This window comes from Dendrobium catenatum, unplaced genomic scaffold (assembly GCF_001605985.2).
Source record: "Dendrobium catenatum unplaced genomic scaffold, ASM160598v2 fragScaff_scaffold_669, whole genome shotgun sequence".
Taxonomy (NCBI): Eukaryota; Viridiplantae; Streptophyta; class Magnoliopsida; order Asparagales; family Orchidaceae; genus Dendrobium; species Dendrobium catenatum.
In genome coordinates, this window is record NW_021319131.1 from 396,489 (window position 1) to 417,973 (window position 21,485).

At 32.0% G+C, this 21,485-nt stretch overlaps 1 long non-coding RNA gene across 5 annotated transcripts; it reads left to right on the forward strand.

The window, feature by feature from the left end:
• Positions 1-15,018: 15,018 nt before the first annotated feature.
• LOC110097702 lies at positions 15,019-20,427 on the forward strand. Of its 5 annotated transcripts, none has more exons than XR_003701080.1 (5): positions 15,019-15,130; positions 18,886-18,950; positions 19,254-19,772; positions 19,912-20,178; positions 20,373-20,427. It is a non-coding gene; the product is annotated as an uncharacterized LOC110097702 (long non-coding RNA). The 5 variants fall into 5 exon arrangements; XR_003701082.1 differs by having other exon boundaries at positions 19,254-19,506; positions 19,594-20,178; XR_003701081.1 differs by having other exon boundaries at positions 19,254-19,437; positions 19,594-20,178.
• The last annotated feature ends 1,058 nt before the right edge of the window (positions 20,428-21,485 follow it).

The following is a 21,485-nucleotide window of genomic DNA, read 5'->3' on the forward strand; positions in this document are numbered from 1 at the left end:
CTTTCTATGACTCGCTCTTTTTTCTTATTCCTTTCTACTTCCTATTCTCCTCTTCCTTTCAATCTCAATACCTTTCTCAAACACATTGATCTCTTTCTTGCATGTACATGATTGACCATACCACATGAATTGCAAACAATTAACAATGCACATGCATGTAAACGAGCATGCATGCATGCAAGACATCATACATGCATATCCGGATTTGTGGTGGATTTGCAACGGACTTACAAATAAGACGACGAATACTTCTGGGAAAAAAATTTCCACCTCAAATCACCGACTTTCCTATAGTGTGTGCTCACACCTACGTGTACAAGTACTTGTATTCTTGTATATGCATTAAGTGGTCGTGCATGCATTCAATCACAACTACATGCATGCATGATATGTTGTGCTTGTAAATGAATGATTGCACAAACAAATGATAGGCAGTGCATATAATCATTAATTAATGCCCATTGTTCTAACACCAAGAGATACCATGCACGTTATGCATGCCTTCATGCCTTTTAGTGCTTTGTTAGAGCCTACTATTCTCGTGCTTTCTATTATCCAAACATTAATATCTAAGAATTTTCATGCACTCCTTTGAAAGGAGCCGGGAGGAAATTCAAATTCTCTTCAATGTTATGCATCACCAACTGCCTTTTGGAGTAGGACAAAATATATAGCATAAATTATTGCCATAGTGCATTATGCATCACATGCATGTAAGCCTTTGATGGTCTGATTGGAGCCAATTTAAAAGATGAAATATTTCAAAAATCACTCTGTCATTTCAACTAATTTTTAATTCTATAAAAAAAGATTAATTGATACCCTAGTAGAGCAACATGTAAAGTGAGGCCTTCACTTTAAGAAAGATACATAATCCTAATATCACGGCGCCCCAAAATTTAAAGTGAAAGAATTTCTTTTATTCTTATTTTTTCATATTATTATCTTTTTAATCTATTTTTATTCATTCATCACTCAGATGGATAAACATTCAGAGTTGGTTGATTGTATTAAAAAAATAAATATCAATGAAAAACATAGTTCACATTACTATACTAGTCAATATTTATATTATATCAATACAGTCCAAAATAATATATATAATAGCCTTTATAGACTATAAAAGAATATACATAAGCCAGAAGAATCGAAAGAAAACTAAAATATTATTATAGCTATGCTTCAATACATAGGCTCCTTACATTTACCTGAAATCATGTATAACCACGTAATAAGCATGAAAATCCAGCAAGTAATAAAGTCATACAATTGAAATCAATATAAGATAAAATAGAAACAGTATTCTTTAAATCATATAAGAAAATCTATAAATCAATATATATGCTATATGTATCGGTCACATATATCAATCAATCATTCTATATTAATCAATACATCATATTCATACATGACATCAGATTCAAACTAATAGCAATATTATATTCTTGTATAACTCAACCATATCAATCATTTTAGTACATATTACATTGCAATCTTATCATGTCAAATCATAGTACAACACTTTTCGACCCAATTCTAGTCTGCATTTTTTTCTACTTATTTTACCCAAAAATTCTTATATAAATATTTAACCTGTGAAAATACAATAAAATTATATCAAATTGTTTAGAATGAAAAAATCTATAATATATAAAAAATTATGTGGTGAAAGATTACGTAATCATGAGATAATTCCTTTTTGACATATTTAAGAGAGAAAAATCTATAGAAATCAAAATCATCGAAAACAGGAGTAAGAGGATAGTTGCTTACAATGATCAAAATATTTTTACAAAAGAAAGGATGGATGAAAACAACAAAAAATTATCTTTCTCTCTCCTTTGTCTCCCCTCTTCCTCTCCCTTCACCCTTTCCTTCCCAATCAAGTCACCGTTGAAATGAGGGAGGTGGAAGCATTGGAATACTTTAATGCTTATGTTTAGAATAAAAATATTGTTAGTTGCCTAGTGTCACAGTGCTCATATCCAGCGTTGTAGCACTACATGTCAAATCCAGAATGACTGTAGGACAGAGATTCAAATGCCGCAGCGGCATTTTCTATCATTGTAGTGCTCTCAAACCTAGCAACATAGCACTCAAAAGTATAACGCGGAAGCGTTCCAGTTCAAACATAAATTAAAAAATTTATATTTTAAAACACTTTTTTATTTTTGGATTGCTACACCTAATCCCAAGATAAGAAACAATAAAAGGCCCAAATGGCTGGTTGCAGTGTATCAACTTGCAAAAGGTATCCTGGGATTAATAATTCAATTATGAGCATCTTCAAGATATTTAACTTTGCATTTACATATATAAGGACTTTAAAGCTTTTGATAAAAAAGATAAATCCAACCAATATTCTTCTTAAGAATTATCCTATATGACAAGATTATCATTTCTACCTTTTGACCTTCATTAAATCTCCAAGCTATAAGTTCCACCATTGGAGCTTCCTTAAATTTCTAAGTTGTAAGCTTGACCAGCTGTTGGTGATTACAAATTATGATTTTATGAGATTATCACTACAGTTAATCTCTAAGAAAAATACAAGTACTCCAAGGCCCTTTAGTTTGATGATGCATTTAATTCTTTGTCATATTAAAAATCAAGCAAGATAATTTAAGCATCTTCAACTCCTATGAGGGGTATGGTTAGTGTAAATCATAGTTAAAGGCGTCTCACTATCATAGCCTTTAAAAAAGTTAAAAGAACAAATACTTTTGGGCCCTTTAACCTTGACGATGAATTCATTTCTTAGATTTTTTATGTTCATTTTTGTCTCGAATGTCACCAAACTTAACATTTTCTTAGCTCAATATGGATTGATTTGATGGGCATTGGTTATGTATTATCAAAGAATGTTAATTAAAAAGACCATTTAATTTATGTAGTTACTATCATCTATTTGTGCATAATGATTCCCTTTGTAAGTGTGCTAAAAATCCCATAGATATTAGTGCTCTCGAGTCTAAAATCTCATCATTAGCACAATTAATCCCTCTCCCTCAAATGGTTTCTATAAATATTACTATTTTGATGCTTTCTTCATATTTTTCTCCAAACCAAACATCTCCCTAAGAAAGTCAATAATGATATTAACATAATGAGTTACCTATTGTGTATAATCTAAATGGTCCTATTTTATGTGAGGGTAACTTTTAATTAGAGGTAGTTCTTACTCCTAATTGTTATCTTTCATCATTACTTAAAAATAATTTTATGCCTAATATCTTAAGAGCTCGGATGTATCAAAGTTTTGTTATTGATAATATTAGATCAAAAGATAGTCTCCCTTTATATTCTATTGTTTACTTCGTGAAGGTTTATATGATTCATTAAGATATATAAAGACAAGAATAAACAATACAAGAAGATCCCACATTACATTAAACCTTAATTAGCAGTCCTTCTACAAGGGATGGTAATTTCAAGTACTATGTTTCTTTTTTTCTTTTTCTTTTCAGGCAAAGGTCAATTCTATGTATCACCTTTTCACTTATTTCTCTTCTATTTCTCTTTTTCTTACTTCCTTTTTGGACTTAGGTTCCCACTTCTATGTCGTTGTTTGAAGTATGAAATTATTCCCTTTTATGTTGTAGGCACAAAAATTGAGCTATCATCAACAACCATTCACTCAAAGAGGCATTCATTTTAGGAGGACTCGACTCTCTCAACAAATGTTAACCCTAGATACAACCATATATTTTCCTCAAATAACCCTATCCAAACCACTGGAAGCAAACACATATAGAGTCTAATATGATGGTTCCATTAATTGCATTTGTCATTAGTTCATAATAAATCAACTTAAAAGACTAGTTTCTCACTATGAGAGGTACGCCCCTTGTTTGAGGCACTCTCCTTCATTGATTGGCCCAAGATGACCATTATGGAGGGCTTCTCCAAGCACTTGTCCCTAAGGACTGGCCTAGGGTACTAGGCAAAGGCATCCCGAACCACATTAAAAATAGATGGTCATGTGTATCTTTCATCCTAGCCCACATGACTGTGTCAAATTGTACTTGTCAAAATAAATCATATATTTTCTATATCGTTTTAGGTTTAACATTTCATTTAGCTCTCTTAACAATATCCATATAAATAAGGTGTTAAGAAAAATCTTTTGGAGTTCCTATCATTTTAAGTTTTTAACTATTCACAGAGGTTGTTTTGTTTATAATATGCTATCCATCTTAATTGATTACCCCCTCATATTATCTTGCTTTAGCTAGCCAAACTTGTTAGTAAGGTCAAGTGCCGCCCATTGATAAATTTTAATCTAATAATTATAATCTAATAAAATTTTAAAAGAATTATAGAATTTCCACGCTTCAGTCATTTAGGACCACACATGATTTAGAGCATCAAAGTTAATTTGGGTCCTAACATGACTTTATCAACTTACTAAGGAGTCATAATGAAGAGTAATATATTTTTTTTTCGTTTCAAAAACTAATCTAGGACATTTTTAAGGTCGGAACTTTTTAGATTTTTTTTAACAATCAAATATATTAATGTCTGATAATTATATAAAAATTATTGTCAAAATTTTAAATATATTAATCAAATGAAAGTAATCATTAATATGTCAATGAACTGCTTATAATGAATACAATTTCATTTATTTTCTATGAAGAAAAAATGGGGAAAAAATCTTTTAGAAATAAGAAGTAAACATTTAAGAGAACCGTTTATTGGAACTCTAATTTCCATTCTGCAGATAAGGACAGAAACTTTCCTTCATTCATATCGTCCAACTGAATAATTAAGCTTTTAAAATATGAAAGAAGCAATTATAATTATATTTTTCCAAATAAAACTCTTTATTTTATAAAATAGAATATAGTATTATGCATATTGTAATTAAACACCTCAAAAAAAGTTCTAAATAAAGCTTCTTGCAATTAAGGAATCTCATTATGGACACATTCAATATTTTCAGAAAAGCCCAATGAAATGTTATAATTTCAACAAAATTTTAAGATATTTTCCCACAATATTAATGTCAGTAATTCCAAATTTGGCAATAAAAATATTTCAAAATTTCATAGAATGAATAGAATCTTTTCATTATCTCTCAAGATATCTTCTTACCAAAAAAAGGACATTTAATCTGATTATTTAAAGTCCCCCAAATACAAATAACTTACCCCCTCATTCTCATCAATAGTATAAAGCATGTCATCCTCCTCTCTTCCTCAATTCAATCCCTTAACACCAATACAAGACACCATTAATCATCATAGTATTGATCGCTTCATTCTTCCGCAACAAACCCAATTGCCTCCCATTTTTGTTGATTATATTCCAAATCAATCCTTTTATTCCAGTTCACCGACGCCCGAATCCAACGTCATGAACGAAAAACTTGATTTCAACAAACATCAAAGTATCTCTCACCCTCCTCAAGACATATATCACCTCATGAATCAAAGTTCAGTGAGCAAGAGCAAATTCAATGTTCTTGGAGACCTTGTCAACCATGATTGGGAGGCTGTGAGGTATTTTTTGAAATGTCAAGTTCGATGCGGTGGCGATGTTTCAAGAATCTATAAGTGTAACTTTTGTGGCCATGAGTTCCCAAATGCTCAAGCTTTTGGAGGACACATGAGCTCTCATAGCAAGACGAAGAAAAGCTTGCCAAAGAAGACGAATAGAGCTCGAAAAGGATCTTTCAATTTTTGCTCTAGAAACGAAAGTAGGTTGAGGATGGCAAGAGGAATGATGAAGGACTCGTTGAAGGAGAGTTTAGAGAGTGAGGAATCTATAAATGGTGAAATTGTAGAGGAGAATGGCGAAGAGTGGTTCCAATATCTCAATTCTGATGCTGAATAATTATGCTGGTATATATGGTCGAGTTCAATGGAAGAGATGATTTCTTCCTCTAGATTATATATAGTTTGTAGCTTTTGTTTTCTATGACTTTGGTAGGGAAACATAAAGTGTTTTATTAATGAAATCAGATAGTCATTTATACATGATAAACTTGATTTCATTTGGATTTCTAATTTATAGGAAGATATTGTTTCATAATGGAGATATTATGAAAAAATATGTCAGTGAAACTAAAAGGGAAGTTCTATTTGGGATTATTTTTATTTTTATTTTTAAAAATAAATCAAGCTATTTTTAAAAATAACAAACAAAATGATGTACTTTGAGTGTTTTTAAAGCAATTTTCATATGCTGCCATTAGTGTTAGAAATCAATATTATTGTCATCGCCTCAATACCTGTCATTGTTCATGTCTTGCCATTTGCCAATGACCGCCACTACCACCACTGAAGTAAATTCCTTTGATATTTTATAAAAGTTAAAATAACATATTCTAATGATATCAAAAAGTTTAATTTCATATCAAAATATAAAATAAAATAATAAGATAAAAATGATCCCAAATTACCTTAAAGTTATTACTATTTCTTTGCATAAAGTTGTGTGATAGTTAAATATTTGTTTTTCCTAATTTCTTAAGGAAAGTGAGGAGTTGAGTGCATTTTAAAAATTTAAAAGAGAAGAATTGTTGAAGTAGTTTATCATTAAGAATTGCACTAACTATTTGCAGTTAAGCTAATTCACATGTTTGTATTAGTATGTTTAGAATTTGTGATGCCTTAGATATATTCCTTATCTTTATTTATTTCCTTTATTGATTGTTAGAAAAAGAAACTAAGCAATTTTATCGAGTTTTCCAATCCCCCAAAAAAAAGAATCGCAACAGTTATTTGGGGCAGTTTCAAAACAGCTGTCAGAACTCCTATTTCGCACCGGTTTTGACCACTTCTATTTGGACCGGTTTTTTCCAGTGCAAATAGCACCGGTTTTGACCAATGTTTAAATCCCACCACCTTCCCGATCTTATCAGCAATTCGATGCTCTCATGTTGCCCTAATTCCCTCTTCTCTCTTGTTTCGTGCATTATGTGACCCTTAGCCTTCGATTGGAGCAAAAGATTATGTCGAAGCTCTGTCCGCTCGCTCATCCCGGTCACGCGATTCTACTTCTTCCTCTCCTTGGCCGGTTTGTCCCCAATCCTGAACTCTCACGCTCATGTAAGCATGCGGTCCTACTCCATCCATCCCTAACTATGGTTTCATTTGAAATACTTTTATCATCTTTTTTTTTTTTTACTATTCTTTTGTGGATTCAGTAGAAATGCTTATGTAGCTTTATGGTTTCATTCTTATTGTTGTGCTCTTTCCAATATTCCTAAGAGTAACCTAAACCATGCCAGTATAGGCATATACAAGGGCTTATAAGGATTTGTGCTGATAAAAGGATCTGTTGTTTAGATCATTCTGCTAGAATCGATCTTTTTCCTTCTTCTGAATTTAGCAACAAGGCTTCTATGGTTTCCAGTATGCAACTAGTTTGCATTGTCTTGTTATGTAATCCATTAGGGTTCTTTCATTTCCTTCTACTCACATAAAAAGAGAGTATGATAGATGATTTCTATGCATACAAATCTCTCTAAAAATGGTACATTAAACTTACAAATTTCTTTTTTTTATTTTGGATGATTGTGATTGCTGGTAAAGTATCTAAATAATAACTTCCTAAAAATATTTATTATTATAATAAAGGTAATAGCTATTAAGCTTATAATTATTAAATTCATAACTATTATAGTTCAACTCACAATATAAAAAATTTAAAAAAAAAATTATTTTCAACTTTTAATTATAAATAAAAGTTAATAATTATAAATAATTTAAATAAAATTGAATATATGTATAATGATATTTTTTAACTCAAGTAATAATTTTTTATGTCATTATTTAAATTAAAATTCTTTCTTTCTACAGAAAACGCACACCTAAATTGCATTTTGTATGGAAAATGCAGAGTATGATTGCGTTTTCTATTGAAAATGCAAAGCCCAATCGGGTTTTCCATGCAAAACGCCATATTGCTTTGGGTTTTGTTCAAAAACGGGATTATTACTATTCACGTGGATGCTCTTTTTTAATTTTTTTTTATTTTATGCTCCTAATCCTAAAACTTTTAGTAACTATGCTCCATTTGAAAATTTGCCCTAGAATTATTTTGGATTTTTTTTTTTTAAATTGTAGAAAATCTAGTTGTGGAAAACTCATCAGTTTTCATCATAATTTTTTTAAGAAAATAACACAAAAAGTTGAGCCAAACCTAAATATAACAGCTACTTGCAAAATAAAGTAACTAAAAAGTAATCCTAATTAATCTCACAATTCATTTGGTTAATTGAAATTAGAAAACTCATTCTGGAATAGCGATATTTACAAAAAAAAAAAAATTATTTTATATGGTGTTTAATTTTAATTTAAAGTTAAAAAAGACAATTAAAACTTCTCAAATATAATGATTCCAGTTTTCTCTTATAACATAAACGAAAATAGAATCATCAACTTTTAAAATAAATTTCCTTACTACAATCAATCAAAATGATCCCACAGTATTCTTGTTGAAGCTAACCTTGGTTTTTTCTTCCACATGTCAATGTGAGAATCTTATATTACCAATTGAGTTCAATTGAATGGTTGTGCCTTATACTTGGAGCTTTTATTCATACGGTGATGGGACGGGAGAACCGTCTGGTTAAGTACTGGGTACCCATCGGTACCGGGTGCCGGTACCGAACTGGATACCCACTAATACGGTGACATGATGTATTTTTATTGATCTCCGGACGCCCTCCACACTCCGCACGGAATAATTCTTCTTATATACTTGACACATGGAGATTGGAAGCAAGCTGTAGCTTCCAGTGGAATCTTTTCTTGTCAGAGAAATTTTTCTGTCAAAATATTAGTCACTGTCAAATGTCCTCTGATTTGTAGGAAGCCTTGCCATCCTTTGCTTCCTAGCTTTCTATTGATTTAGAGGAAGCCTTGCCATCCTAGCCTTTTAAAGAGACTTGAATACCACTTATTTATTTCACATGATTCAATACTCTTAAACTAAAAAGTCTGTTAAAAAATAAAATAAATAAAATAAAAATAAAAACTAAAAAGTCTGCTTGACTATTATTTGTGTAATCATTTGATGTCAGTGAGAGTTATATGATAATATGAAAGAATCTTATCATTTTGTTTTCTTGTTACTATCAAGGATATATGACTCATCATGTTTTGCAATTTGATATGATTGCACAAGCATAAAATTGAATGTTATTATTATTATTTTTTTGTGATATGTTGTGTCCAGGAGTATTCGCGGCGGTAGAGAAATATAAAGTTTATCGTCTTAGCATTATATTAATGGCGATAGAGAAATATAAAGTTTAACATCTAAGCTTTGTACGAAGATCCAACATACAATTAGATAAAAAAATAGGGTGTAGTGTTCATAAGTGACACCATAGTTTTTTACTTGGAAACCCCTTAAAAGGAGGAAAAACTATAGGGCTTGGCCTACTTTGAATGAATCTTCTAGTGTTTATAATTGATTACAAATAAGACCCTTCCTTGGGGGAAGGCATTGGCTTGATGTAGCAAATATACATCATATAGAATGCATTACAAGTTGAAAATTGGAAGAATCAATATAAACATATTTGTTTAGTCTACAGGATCATAGTCGGTGAGCGACGGAGGTCGAAAAGACTGTAGTTGGGTGGCGGTAGTTGGAAGGACCGTATTTGGCAGGCAACAGAGGTAAAAAAGATAATAGTCTGGCGACGGAGGTTGGAAGGACCGTAGTCGGCGGGCGATAGAAGTTTGAAAGATCGAAGTTTAGTGATGAAGGTCAGAAAAACCATTGTCTGGTGACTGAGGTTCGAAAGATTATAGTCAGTGGGCGACGGAGGTCGAAAAGATTGTAGTCGGCGAGCGATAGTTGTCAAAAAGACCATTGTCTTGTGACGAAGGTCAAGAGGACCATAGTCGGCTAGAGACAGTTGTAAGAAAGACTATTATTTGGCGACGAAGGTCGGGATGATCACAGTCTGGCGACTGTGGTAGGAAGGACCGTAATCGTGGGGCGATAGTGGTCAGAATGACTATTGTCTGGCGATGGAGGTTGGAAGAACCGTAGTTGGCAGGCAATGATTATCAGGAAGATTGTTATATGGTGATAGAGGTCAAAAGGGTCGTAGTCGGCAAGCGATAGTGATTAGAAAGATCGATGTCTAGAAAAGGAGGTTGGAAAGATCGTAGTCGGTGGGTGATAGAGGTTAGAAAGACTATAAATGATGGGTGATAGTGGTCAAAATTACCGTTATCTGGTGATAGAGGTTGGAATGACCGTAGTTTGGTGGAAGTCGGAAGGACTGTAGTGGTCAAAAAAATAGTTATCTAGTGATGGAGGTCGGAAGGAATGTAGTCGGTGGGCAACGAAGGTTAGAAGAGCAATAGTCGATGGGTGATGGTGGTTAGAAAGATCGTTGTCTGGTGATGGAGGTCGGAAGGACTATAGTCGGGGACAGTGGTTAGAAAGACCATTGTCTAGTGACGAATTGAAGGTCAAAAAGACCATAGTTGGTGGTTGGGTGGAAGTCTGGCATTAGTTGGTGGACACGCAAAAGCATAGTAATAGTCTAGCGATGGTTAGTGGTCCAATGATGGTCGAGGAGGAGTCCGGTGGCATGAGAACTCTAGTTTCTCTCTCTTCCTTACTTGGAACCTCCCCCCACAATGAAGAATGTGAGATTTATTTATAGTGTTTGGGGAGTAGCATAGTCAGTAAATAGGAGGGAGATCAAGGGTATGTTGGGAGTGGTTTGAATGGACGACTGATATTGATCCACTTGATTGTGGACCGTTTATTGGGTATTTGAATGTCTTAATGATATCAAAATTTGACGTTCATGGGCTCGTTAGATTTGTCTCGTCGAGCCGCTCGATTCGACTATAAGCATGTCACATTTAAAAACCATTTGGTTATCCATTTTATAGTTTGAACCGTCCAAATGCTCATCCGATCTTTGATTTGGTCCCATTTGGGCTCGGATTGAGTCAAATTTGATGACGTTAGGTTCTTCTTTTCGAGAAGTTCAGTTCGACTATAAGTTTGCTAAAATCATAGTTCATATGGATACGAATTTAATTTTGAAAGTTTCCAACTCAATTTTGCCTAGAGAATCGTGACAGCCAAGATAAATTTTTTATGATATATCAAGTACAAAATTAAGATCAGCAAATTCTAAAATTTTTACAATTGAGATTTTTAATATTCACCAAAATATTGCACTTACTTTTAGAGAAACCCCTTAATACAAAATTTGTAACAAGAAGCGATCAGTCGCAAGAGCCATAAAAAATTATTATTAATTGTAATTATCTCTGAGATGAAACCAACAAATTTAGTAATCAATAGTTCTCTCCCTTCTTCTTTCTGTTGAAGGGGTAATTACTTATTAAGGATTATTCCAACATGAATCCTTAAACCCAAATCTAACCAAATCATAATCTTCAAGGGAAATTTGATTATATCAAATTGTCAATTTAAATAACTATTATACCAAATACAACCATTTAACGAGTACACACCTACATTAAATCATTTGGAATTTTACTAAAAAATTGAGTTGGAAATCTATCATAAATTTCAATATTTGAATGAGATTTTGATGAATAAAAGTAGAATGACGCTAGTTTTTAAAATAACAAAGATTTTAAAGCTATTCATTAAGGTTTCGTTTGGGATAGCTTTATTACTGCTTTCTAAAAAAAAATTTAATAAAAAATTTTTAAATTTGAAATTTTTATTCTAGAAAACTACTTTAAAAAACAATAAATAACCTATCCCAAAGAAAACCTAAATTATCATTCCTTTTATTTTTTTGTAGTAGGCTTCACATGAATCACAATAGTCTTTAATTAGTACCTTTATTAAAACACTCGCTTCTACAAAATTTTGATAGGTTTCATACATTCCTTTCCATTAATTCATGGTTACTCAATTTAACACTCAACATATATAAATTGCCAATTTTGCACTGGACAACTATTTTTCTTCCACCCATTATTTCAATAATAATAAATCAAATTCAAAGAAAAGAAGCAATGCACATTCCAAATTAATTCAAATATTAAAAATCACTCTACTCTCCTTAAGAAAAAATTATTACACCATAGGCCTTCAATGCAGCCATACATGCATATAATGACCAAGTTCATCTCCCTATCATAAATCAGAATTTCCTCACCATTCCTTTCCAAATATTTCCTTCTAATTCCTCTCTCCATTTTTTTCCTTATTTAACAATCTCTTTACTTAGTTTCCAACTCTAATATATACACTCTCTCTCTCTCTCTCTCTCTCTCCCTCCAAGCTTCCATATGTTTCTATAAGTACTGTAAACTCCAAGCTTCCATTGCTTCTTTTTCATCTTCTTCAAAAAATGAGAAGATCTGATCAACAGAAAGGATATTCTTCACAATCAAATTCAACTGCATGGCATGTTTGTTCTTATTGCAATAAGGTTTATTCAACCTTACAGGCATTGGGAGGCTACCAGACTACACATAGGAAGGAGATTGAGGAGATGACAAGGCAATATAGAAAGAAGTAGCATAGAGGGAACAAGAAGGCAGTCATAGCTATGGAGGAAAGCTCTATGAATCTGGAACTTACTTTGGGTAATGGTGATGGTGGGTTGGATTTGTCTTTGAGGCTTTGAGGTCGATTGTTGTTAGTCATTTTATTAGGTGTTGGGGAACTCATTTAGTATCTAAATGTTTGCAGATTATTACCACATGGATTTATTTAGTTTGTTTTGTTTGTAGTTGTTTTGGCATTATTATTTTATTGGGTGAATTACATACATATTGTTCTATAACATATGTGAGGAAAACACATATCATATTGTATTTATATGTTTAATATCTAATTTTTATATAATATTTGAGTGTCTCAATTGCATCATATATATATATATATATATAATGTGTGGGAGTTGCAAAAAAAAATATCGAGAGTATACTATACATATTTGTTTGGAGTGTTTGTAATTTTTTTATAAAAAAGATTTTGAAGTTGCTACAAAAAATAATTTTTAAAATATTTTAAGAATTATAAATATGATTTAAAAAAAATTAATTAGTAACTTTCTTCACTAGCATACTTGGTTGCAAAAAAACATCTTCTCATCATTTTTTTTTAAAAGTAATGAAATAATAATAACGAAACAATAAATATTAAAAATGTTATATATATATATATATAATATATGATGCAATTGGGACACTCAATATTATATAATAAATTCCAACGCTATCGAATAGACCTCAAAACCTCAAAGACAAATCCAACCCACCATCACCATTACCCAAAGTAAGTTCCAATTCACAGAGCTTTCCTCCACAGCCATAGCTGCGCCTTCTTGTTCCTCTCTATGCTTGCTTCTTTCTATATTGCCTTCTCATCTCCTCAATCTCCTCCTATTTGAGTTAGTGGCTCCCAATGCATGTAAGTTGAATAAATCTAATTGCAATAAGAACAAACATGCCATGCAGTTGAATTTGATTTGAAAATATCCTTTATGTTGATAGATACTTCTCATTTTTGAAGAAGATGAAGAAGAAGCAATGGAAATTGGAGTTTACAGTACTTATAGAACATATGGAAGAGCAGAGAAGAGAGAGAGAGAGAGAGAGAGAGAGAGAGAGAGAGAGGAGGAGAAGAGAGTAGTATATATTGAGTTTGAAACTAAAATAAGAGATTGTTAAATAAGGAAAGAATGGAGAGAGGAATTAGAAGGAAATATTTGGAAAGGATTGTGAGGAAAATCTGATTTAGATAGGGAATGAATTTGGTCATTATATGCATGTATGTATTTGCATTGAAGGCTCTGGTGTAATAAATTTTTCTTAGGAGAGCAGAGTGAATTTTAATATTTGAATTAATTTGGAATGTGCATTGCTTTTATTTTTCTTGAATTTGATTTTATTTTTATTAAATAATGGAGTAGAAGAAAAAATAGTTGTCCACTAAAAATTGGCATATATATATATATATATATATATATAATTTTTTAATATTAATTTTTTAATTATTATTATTTCATTACTTTTCAAAAAAAATTTGACTAGAAGATGTTTTTTGCAATCAAGTATGGTAGTGAAAAAAGTTATTATTTATTTTTTTAAAATCATATTTATAATTCTTACAATATTTAAAAATTTATTTTTTTGTAACAACTTTAAAATCTTTTTTATAAAAAAATTACAAACACTCCAAACAAATATGTATTGTGTTTCCATTTTTTTTTTTTTTTTTTCAACTCATTTAAACACATTATAATAAATTCAATCTTAAAATATAGTTTTTCAGGATAAACATTTCTGAAAAGTACAATCTGAAAATTATAAATCATAAAACTATTTCAAATTGGCTGTAAAAATTTATTTGAGATTACCTCAGCTTCTTATGAAGATAGATATGAAACTGTTAAGATAAATGTAGCTTTCTTTTAGTTCATATAAACATTATACAAGTATTTTTTTTTTTAATTGGACAACAGAAAAAATAATTTTCTGTTATATTTTTTTTGAAGCATTAAGAAAATAGTTCTCAAAGGAAAATGTGATTGGGATATGAAAAAGTAAAGCAGTTGTTAAGTCAATTAATTAAAATTATTCTTTTAAAAATTTTGCTAAAAATTTAATCAAAGCCTCTTCGTTTCTCACGCCTCAACTGCGACGGTCGCTTCACACCGCTACGCATCCAGCGTCTTCGCCGCCGGCGAAAGGGCCATGATCTACGTCGATGGCCTTCCTCTTACGAGCACCGACCCTTCTCTTAAGGTTTTCATCTCCTTCTCCTCCTCTTGCCTTTAAGAAATGTTAATTCGTTACTTACTTCGATTCGGCTCTTTTACGATTAGGGTAGCGAGCTCTTTTCTGCTTGAACATCCGACGCTTATCGCAGCTTCAAATCGCCTCAAGGCGATGCCGGAGAAAAATTCCCGTTCTCTCCAGCCAAGTACTTGTATGTGTTCCAGCGAGAGTATCATAATTGCGTTTAGATGCCCGTCGTTTTTATTTTTATCTGTCCTTCCGAGAGGATATTGCGATTATTATTTTTTTTTTGTGCAGTAGGGGTTTGGATAGAGTGTGGGCATGGAACCATGGTTTTTTACCTCCATCTTGATTGGAGGTGTTGAGTTCAAAAAATCAAAAAGTCTCCCTAATTTGGGTAATTTAAGGTAATGCTGCTTGCTAGGGATGATAATTATGTTGGAAATTGTGTTGGAAAGTTAAAGCTTGCTCGTTAATAGGTCTAATTTTAGTTGGCAGTAAGTTGAAAAAGATTTGCTTCAACTCAAAGACGGCTCGTTTGATGTTAGTTTGATTTTTCCGGAAATTGACTCAATATGTGTGCGTGTGCGCGCGTGTGTGTGAACTGAGAGAGAGAGAGATTTGAATCAGCTTAAAATCAATTGCTTTCTACTCAAGCTGAACTTTGCTTGAGTCATTCAAACTATTTATGTAACTTGAGGCTGATTCACTCGAACTTGACTCAATATTACCCCTACTACTTAAACTTTCTCCATACCCTGCATAACAAGGATGGATTTTGTAATTGTGAAGAGAATTTTGATGGAATTGGATCCATTCTTGCTTTTCATCAAATTTTTTCAGCGATCTTTTTTATTTTCTTATACATGAAGAATTGTTTTGTTTCAAGTGGTATTTATGATCATCATCAGTGCATGTATCATTCAATTTAGATTTCAAATTCTTTCATGAAATTCAAAATTAGTTTAAGTTTTGATGCTTGGTTAGTCGCCAACTATGCCTGGGACATGTATTGAATTTTTCAGTGGAGCTTTTCCTTCTACTTCATCTGTATATTTTGATTACCCTTATAATTGATGAACCTCCTTAACAATTTTGATTATGTTGAAAGAAGCTAAATTCTCTTCTAGACTTCTTTTAGGATGCATGGATCTCTATTGAATTAATACTTCTAATGCAATGTTACTTTCTAATCACTACTTACTAATCATGATGATCATCATAATTTTTAATATGGAGCTCATAGATGCAATAAGACTATGCAATAGAAGTGTTTAGAATAACCTAAACATCAAGTAGTACTTTAAAAAAATATATAATGATACATTTACTAGCAATTGTAAAATATAAATTATCTAATAAATAACTTATAACTTGATATAAATTTGAAGTTAAATGTGATATACATATCTAAGAAGTCAAAATTTAAATGTGAACTTGCAAATTGAAAATTTTAACAAATTTTGTCATGCATAGGAATTAACAAAAGATTAAAAGTAGCATAGTAGCTTGATGTAAAATAATAGAACTTCAAAATTGCATAAAATATATTTAATTCATTGCAAAAAATAACATTAAATACATAAAATATTAAATTTCATTTAACAAGTTCTAGAAAAATAGTTAGTCATTATAAACTCTTTTATTAATATAATCTCTGTATCCTTTAGATAGAATTCTTTTTTTCAAGAACTTAATATTTTTCTTAAGAGTTAATCTCATCTGCTCTTTCATTATAACAACAAATATAGATGTAGGTCAAGACGCACTAGCCTTCATTGTGGATGAACCTCTTGTTTGTACTTAGACCACTTGCGATTGACTTATGTTGATGCTCTTCTATTGTGGATGAAACATCTATCTATATATTATGTGATTCCATCCATTAATTCTTCCTCTAAATTTTCTTTGATTTACCTTTAGCACATATATATTTAAGTTTTTAAACTTCTTCTTAAGGTTCTAGATATAGGAAATGTTCTATAGGATTTTTCATCTTAAGGAATTTTAACCCTATGATAAATTAATTGATACTTCCTGTTCCATAACTTGATTTGAATGATCTTTTTCCACTGTGAACAAACATTTAAATATATTCTTTTTTCTAGTCTCTATCACCCTATTAGTATATTAACATAAATTTTGCTTCAACTTTTTTGTTCCTTGTTGTCAAACAACTAACTCTTTCTTTACATTTGAAGGAATCTTCTTGAATTTAGTCACATTATTTTTTTTGGATGTTCCAGAAGGACCAATAAGATGCTCATTGGCATGAGATGTATCTCCATTTGTCTCGTTATCACAATTAATACATATTTGGCAACAAGTATTTCACTCAAATATTAACTTCCTATACTTTCAAGCCAGATCCTTGCTTTCATTTTTAGAATCAGCCATATCTTTCATACAAAATAGGTAAAAACTGAATTTACTATCTTACATTAAAATTAACTTCCTTTAAATAATAGAAATTTCAACTTTAGCATAAATGTTCAACAAAATAAGACCCATATATTTTGGTGCATTATCTATGTTGGGATTTCTTGAGGAGGGGAGTTTCTTGTTCTTATTGGATTGAGAGAGAGGGAGGGAGAGGGAGAGAGAGGGGGAGATAGAAAACAAAAACTAATCTTATTTATTTTGGCTTGGATTGTAAAAGCCTATTACAACCTCTCTATATATAAAGACTTATTAGGATAAAATGAGCCTAGGAATCAACCATCCTAAAATTGGACCAATTCCTAACAATTTATAATTTTTTTTCTTAAATTAAATAGATCAAAGAATAGAAGCAAAAAGATCCCGGTCCATATTGTTTTTTCATACTAATTAAATGCAAAATAACATTTTGATTTTATTAATACTTAATTTATAGAGACTACAATCGAAACAATATACTTGGCATAAATCTATTCTTCTTAAGAAATGATGAGAAAATATTCTTCCAAAAATTCTCATATGGAAAATGTAATTTATTTATTTGAAATATTAAAAAAATTATTAAATTCATATGATATTTAGAAAATATATATAGCTACAAAAGTAAAAAAAAATCACTTCAATGCATAACACTTTCATTATTTTACAACTAATCATATGAAGTAAATTTTCTAACAAATGTCCTTCAAAAGATAACGAACAAATAGGAGTCTTTCAACCTAAGCATTCTTATTCATATAAATTTTTCTTTTGATTTTAAAAATGTTAGAAATATAGGTAGAGAACTATGATGCATAAATAATATTTACTATTTAGTGTTGATTTAGTTAAAAATGACCTTATGAATTAGTGACCGAGGAGATGATCGAGCACGAAATTCGAGGCCTCAACGAAGCAAGTCAAATGCTAGAAATGGTCAAGCAACGAGTTCTTCTACTGGAGGAAGCAAAATGGACGCACAAATGATGCAACAAAGACCAAGATGACGCTTCTATCAATGAAGACGAGCGTTGCTGACAAAAATGGAGACGAGTGCTGCTAATAGAGACGTAGTTGAGTGCTGCTCGTGAAGATGAAGTCAAATGCCATTGCTATAAATCGAGTCAGAACACACAAGTGTGCTATAATAGATAGGCTTCCGCAATTGCTAATCCTAAGTTTCTCCCTCCCTTTTATTATATCTCAATAAACCGTCGAATGAACCAGAATCTGAATCAAACCAAAAGCCGTAGCGAAACATTAGCTATTTTCACATGTGTTTTCATGCTTGACGGTGCATTGCATGCTCTTTTAAACCATGATTCATAAACGAAGTTCCCGCTGATGACATTGCAATAATGCAATGTTTGGATTTTAAACCACACTTTAACAACACTGCCTCAAATAGTTGGGATTATGATATATGGGAAGATGCTATGGATATGCGGCAGTAGAGTTCTGGCTGAATTAGAGTTGGCGGCCAAAAATTTTTTTCTTGTTCTCTCTCTCTCTCTCATAAATTTTTGTGTTCTAGCGGTTTCCAGTCTAGGTGTTATTAAACTTTTTTTCGTGTTCTCATTGACTCATTTTGAAGTCCTCTTCTATAATATTGCTCCTTTGTTCTTAAGAAATTTTTTCTCTTGAATTCTAACGCAAGGATTGAACTTGAAGGTAGTCTTTTTTGGTTTTCGCTTTATGCATCAAATTTTGTTTATAGTAATTCAACATGATTTTTCTCTTGTAGTTTGTGGGAACAGATGAAGCAACAACTTGCGTCGGTCTGGTTATATGTAACCGGAATACTAAAATGTAAGGAAGATATTAAACTACAGTATAAAAACTGCTATATTCTTTGAAATACTTGGTCGATTTTGATGGATGTATTAACACATGATATTGATCTATCATATGGATCTCCATCAGCCATATGGATTTTGTAAAAGTTGTTGACATGGGCCTAACACAGATGTTGTCTTAGTTGTTGATATTGATGTCGATGCAGCTTTGGATGAATGTCTTTGTTATCTTTTCTCAAGTTTTCTTAGTAATCTTGATGAGTTTGATTGGTGTAGTTGTCCAGTGACTGAATTTCAAATATCTACTCAAATCCAGGTTCATCTGATCAGTAGCTTTGAGGACAAACCCATCCAAGCCTGACTTGCCATCATTTGTATTTGTCCTTTCTTTTTTCTCCAGCAGTGAAATACTTAAGCTCCAGCTTCCATGGCTGCTTGATTATAATTGCAGCTGATCAATGGTAGCAATCAATCAGGAGGAAGGCATATCATTCCAAGCGGTTATTCATTACCTCCGGCCCTCATTACATATCATATGAGATTGTTTATTATTCATTCCCGGTCTTAAGGTTTTTGATGATGATGGGTCATCATTTTTCAAGCTATATTTCTTCAATTATGTGGTTAAAAGTTTTACATGTTAATGCATTTGAAAGGTTGAGACTTCTTCTGGATCAGTAATGCCTGCCTGCTTTGACAAAACTTCGAGATGTCCAGATGAAACTGTTCGGAGGATTCGGATGACTGTCTCTTTTGAAGATCGCTACTGGGATGGGAAGTTACTGGAGACTTATGACACGCTTTGTGATAGAATTGTGGTTGCACCTTGCACTTGGTAAGTTACTTCTCACATTGATATTGTTTTTGATACTTAAAGGGAACTGAGTATTGTCAAACAAATTACTCGTATATTACATTTATCTGAAGTAAATTCTAAAACTTTGAGGTCAATCCTAATCAATTCTTTGTTACAGTATCCTCATATAATATTTTTTTCATTTTCGTGGCCATGAGTTCCCAAATGCTCAAGCTTTTGGAGGACACATGAGCTCTCATAGCAAGACGAAGAAAAGCTTACCGAAGAAGGCGAATAGAGCTCGAAAAGGATCTTTCAATTTTTGCTCTGGAAACGAAAGGAGGTTGAGGACTGCAAGTGGAATGATGAAGGACTCGTGGAAGGAGAGTTTAGAGAGTGAGGAATCTATGAATTGTGAAATTGTAGAGGAGGCTGGTGAAGAGTGGTTCCAGTATCTCAATTCTGATCCTGAATAATTATGCTAGTATATAAAGAGATGATTTCATCCTCCATGATGATATATAGTTAGTAGTTTTTGTTTTCTATGACTTTGGCGGGGAAACATAAAATGTTTTATTAATGAAATCAGATAGTCGTATATACGAGATAAACTTAATTTCATTTAGATTTCTAAGGAAGATATTGTTTCATGACTTTTAACTGGTCACAATGGCGAAAAAGGATTCATGTAGCCGACCCCACATAGTGGGACAAAACTGCTGTGAGAACCCTCATTTCGCACTGGCTTTAACCGCTATTATTTGGACCGGTTTTTACTGGTGCATATAACACTGGTTTCGATCGATGTTAAAATCCCTCCACCTTCCCGATCTTATACGCGATTTGGCACTCTCGGCTTACCCTAATTCCCTCTTCCCTTTTCCCTCTTGTTCCGTGCATTTTGGACCCTTAAGCCTTCACTCTGAGCGAAAGATTGTGTCGAAGCCCTCGTCCACTCGCTCATCCCGGTCGCACCCTTCTACTTATTCATCTTCTTGGCCGGTTTGTCTCCAATCACGAGCTCTCATGCTAGTGTGAGCTTGCAGCCCTATTCCATCTATGTCTAGCTTGTGGTTTAATTTGAAATGCTTTCATCATCTTCTTTTTTTTACTAGTCTTTTGTGGATTCAGTTGAAATTCTTGTGTAGTTTTATTGTTGTGTTCTTTCCATTCCTTGAGTAACCTAACCATAGCAAGTATAGCATACAAGGCTTATATGGATTTGTGTGATAAAAGATCGTTGTTTAGATATTCTGCTAGAATGGAATCTTTTTTCTTCTTCTGAAATTTAGCAACAAGCTTCGAGGGTATCACATAGCACTATTTGCATTGACTTGTTATGTAATCCATTAGGTCTTTCATTTCCTTCTACTCGACATGAAATAGAAGATGAAATGATTTCTATGCATACAAATCTCTCTAAAAAATGGTACAATTAAACTTATAAAATTATTATTTTTTTTTATTTGGGATGATTGTGATTGCTGTAAAAATATCTATAGAATTATTTTGGATTATTTTTTTTAGAAATTGTAGAAAATCTAGTTGTGAAAAACTCATTAGTTTTCATCATAATTTAAAAAAAAAAAAAATAACACAAAAAGTTGAGCCAAAACTAAATATAACAGCTATAACAACTTTTAAAATAAATTTCCTTACTACAATCAATCAAAATGATCCCCCAGTATTCTTGTTGAAGCCGACCTTGGTTATTTCATCCACCTATCAATGTGAGAATCTTATATTACAAAT